We start from the raw sequence: 4513 nt of genomic DNA, 5'->3' as shown, positions 1-4513 counted from the left end.
GCTATCTTTTCTACAGTGAATGTTTTTTTGGCACCTTTGTGTAGTATGACATAACCATATTTATGTGGGTTTGTCTCTCTGTCCTCTATTCTGTACCATTGGTCTACAAATGTATTTTGGTGCCAACACTATGCTGTTTTTATTACTAAAGCACTGTAGTGTAGCTTAACGTCTGGTGTTGTGGTGCCTCCTGCTTCACTTTTCTTGCCAAGGATTGCCTTATATATTCTGAATCTCTTATTTTTCCAAATAAATTTCATGATTTTTTTCTAATTCTATGAAGAATGTCATTGGGATGTTAATAAGTACTGCATTAAATCTGTACAACACTTTTTGTAGTATGGCCATTTTGACAATATTAATTCTGCCTATCCAGGATCATGGGAGATCTTTCCATCTTCTGAGGTTTTTTCCAGTTTCATTCTTAAGTGTTCTGTACTTTTCATTGTAGAGGTCTTTCACCTCTTTTGTTAGCTCAGATACAGCATTAATCCCTAGGGTATATAAAGAACTCAAAACTCTTAACCAAAAAACCAAATAACCCAATCAATTAATGGGCTAAGGAACTGAACAGACATTTCTCAGAAGAAGAAATACAATTGATCAACAAATAAATGAGACAGTGCTCAACATATGTAGCAATTAGAAAAATGCAAATCAAAATTCTCTAAGATTTCATCTCACTCCTCTCAGAATGGCAATCATCAAGAATATAGGCAACAATAAAGGTTGGCAAGGATGTGGTGAAAAAGGTACACTCATACATTGCTGGTGGAACTGCACATTGGTGAAACCAATATATAAAGCAGTATGGAGATACCTTAGAAAATTGGAAATGGAACCACCATTTTTTCCAGCTATCCTCCTCCTTGGTTTACACCCAAAGGACCTAAAATCAGCATACTATAGTGATGCATCTACATCAATGTTTATAGCAGCTCAATTCAAAATAGTTGACTATTGAACCAACCTAGGTGTCCTTCAATAGATGAATGGATAAATAAAACATGGTATATATACTCTATGTAATATTACTCAGCTTTAAAGAAGAGTAAAATTCTTGCATTTGTCAGAAATGGTTGGAGTTGGAGAATCATGCTAAGCAAAATATTTCAATCCCACAAAACCAAAGGCTGAATGTTTTCTCTAATATGTGAATGCTAATTAATTACAAGGTGGGGGGCACTAGGGAAGAATAGTGTTATGTTAGATTATGTAGAAGGAAGTGATGGTTAGGGAAGGGGGGGATGTGGGCATAGGTAAGATAGTAAAATGAAACAGACATTATTACTGTATGTATATATGTGACTACATGACAATGTGATTCTGCAACATGTACACTCAGAAAAATGAAAAATCATATCCCATCTATGTATGATATATTAAAAGTACATAAATGCATTCTATTATCATGTACAACTAATTAAAACAAAGAAAAAAATTGAGAAAAAAGAAAGAAAGTAGCCTTGTATTGGAAGAATATGGCACCTAGGACTTTGATAACTAGAGAGGAGTTGTCAATGTGTGACTTAAAGCTTCCAAGAACAGACTGTCTCTCTCATTAGGTGCTAATGAACCTGGTGGTTCTAAGTTGAAGCCAGCACCATAGTGTTCAGCATTCTGAAAGTATGAGAGCTCTTATTAATGTCACTAAATCTACTCTGCCTGTGCCCTAGGACTGGAGCAACAAAGCCTGGATGACAGCATGTCTCTCAGCAACATGATTTTCTGAATACTTTAAGCTCACTCTTGAGGCCTATTGCCAAGAAAGAGATTCTTTTCAAAATATTAATCTTCACTGACAATGTACCTGGTCACCAAGAGCTCTGATGGAGATGTTCAAGGAGATAATGTTGTTTTCATAACTCCCAACACAATATCAATTCTTCAGTGAATGAGCAACAGAGTAATGATTACTTTCAATTCTTAAAGAGAAATATGTGGTAATGCTCTACCCACCATGCATAGTGATTTCTCTAATGGATATGAGCCTGTTAAATGGAGTCCCCATTCTAGATCCATTAGAGAGAATTATGATTCATCGGAGTACGTCAAAATATCTACAGTAATAGAGTTTGGAAGAAATTGATTCCAACCTTCATGAGTGAGTTTGAACCCTTATTTGAGACTTCAGTGGAAGAAGTAACTACAGAGGTGGAACAAATAAGAAGAAAAATATAATTAAATGTGGAGCCTGAGCATGCAGCTGAATCATTGCAGTTTTATAATCAAAGTTTAATAGGATAGTATGGTTTGGGCCTGGAACATTTTCCAATGACTCACATGTTGAAAGTGTGTTTCTGAACTGATGATGCTATTGAAATATGGTGGAAACTTGAAGAGGTGGGAGCTAGCTGGAAGAGATAGGTCATTGGGAGGGTAACTTTGTAGGGTACATTTGGCTCCCAGACCCTTTCCCACACCTCTCCATCTCTGCTTCCTTGCTATTATAAAGTGAGCAGTTATGATTCACCACACTCTTCCTGCCTTGATCTTTTGCCTCACTATAGGCCCAGAATAAATGGAACTGAGTGACCATGGATGAAAACTTCTGAAATTCTAAGCCACAATAAGTCTTTCCTCCTCTAGGTTGATTTTCTCACATATGTATCACAGTGATGAAAACTTTAGTAACATATAGAATGAGGAATTGCTTCTCAAGATGAGCAAAATTCTTGGGAGAGAATATACTCCTTTTGAAGATGTGGTGAAATTGTTGAATTGACAAAGCCTTCTAATATCATGAATACTTAATTGATGACATAATGGCTGAACTTTAGAGGATTAACTGCAATTTTGGAGTTCTACTGTGGACAAAATTCTCTAAAGAACCATTACATGCTAAAGAATGTTCTTTTAGAGAGGAAAAGTCAATTGATGTGGCAAACTTCAAAATTGTCTCCTTTTAAGAAATCATCATAGACGTCCTAACCTTTAGAAACTATTACCTCCAGCCATCAGTCATGAATATGGAGACAAGTCCCTTCACCAGAAAAATGATCATGACCTATTGAAGGCTCACATAATTCACATTTTTAAAAAAATAAATTATTTTAAAATTGAGGTACATATTTTTTTAGACATAATGTTATTACATATATAGTAGCCCATAGTATTGTACAAACGTGACTCTTGGGGTATCAAGTATCTATGTGACTTGCTTTATTATGGTCTAGAGCCTAATCTTCATAGTCTTTGACATATGTGGTATGTAATTTTTTGATTGTTTTCTGTTTTATGCAGATATATTTTTTTTCTTTCTTCTTCCTTTGTTGTTTTTCATTTTGGTTTGATGGTTTTCTGCAGTGGTATATTTTGATTTTGAAGATTTTGTTTTGTGTGTACCTTGTAGTTGTCCACTTTTTAATTACCCAGAGGCTTTCATGGGCAACCTTACATTTATAAAAGTCTATTTCAAGCTGATTAAAACTTAACTGTTTTTTCATGTACAATCAGACACTTTTCTACCCCCAACATTGTGTGGTTTTGATGTTTGAATCTACATCATTTTATAATATGTATCTCTTGACAAGTTGATTTAGACATAGTTATTGCTAGTAGATGTGACCTGTAACCCACTCACCAGGCATAAAATTACTTAACACATCAACATTTGGTTTAAGTGTATTATGAATATTGATTTGTAATCGTTCCACCATTGGGTTTTGTGGGTTTGTGGGGTTTGTGTTATTAATAAGAGGCTTTCGTTCTACTTTATGGAATACCCTTTAGCAATTCCTGTAAATCAGGCCAGTTGGTATGAGCTCTTCTAGCTTTGTCCAGGAAAGGTTTTATTTCTGCATCATTTATGAAAGACAGCTATCAGTGGTAAACGTGTTTCATTCTTGCTTTCCTTAGGGGACTTCATCATGTGTTGCCACTTTCCTTAATAGTATCCATTGTAATAAGTGGTACTCTCATGAAATACTACTCAGTTATTGCAATTATGGCCATCCATTTTCTCCTGGGGCCTCTCCAGATATACACATGAAAATAACCTTGAACAGCACATAAAATGATGAAATGTGGATTTTTGGCATCTCGGTCCTGGGAAGCAATATGTGCATCTCAATTTGCTCCCAAAGTTAATAAAAAAGGCAGCATTCTCCCCTATGAAAATGTATTTCAATAATTAGAATTAAGGAATACTACAACCAGTTCGATCCAAAAGAAATATATATTTGATTTCACTTGGGTCTCCTATGCTAAATGCATCCATCACCCAGTCTTTGGAAGGAAGATTGAGGTGAGCAGATTTGAATGGTTGTTGGAGAATTAGAGCTGAATCAGAATGGAAAAAAGTCTCATTAACCCCATTTTAAATTCCCCATGGTGGAGCTCTCAGCACCTAGTCTTCAGAAGGTTGATTCTGTTGCCTGTTTTTCCCTGAAGGAAGCACCATGATCCCTGAATGTGAGGTGTCCCCCAAAAAGCTCATAAGTGAGACAATGCAAGAATTTTCAGAGGAGAAATGATTGGGTTGTGAGAGTCTTAGCCCAATCTGTGATTTAAT

The sequence above is a fragment of the Ictidomys tridecemlineatus genome, chromosome 4 (assembly GCF_052094955.1).
Source record: "Ictidomys tridecemlineatus isolate mIctTri1 chromosome 4, mIctTri1.hap1, whole genome shotgun sequence".
Lineage (NCBI taxonomy): Eukaryota > Metazoa > Chordata > Mammalia > Rodentia > Sciuridae > Ictidomys > Ictidomys tridecemlineatus.
This window is presented reverse-complemented; position numbering follows the sequence as displayed.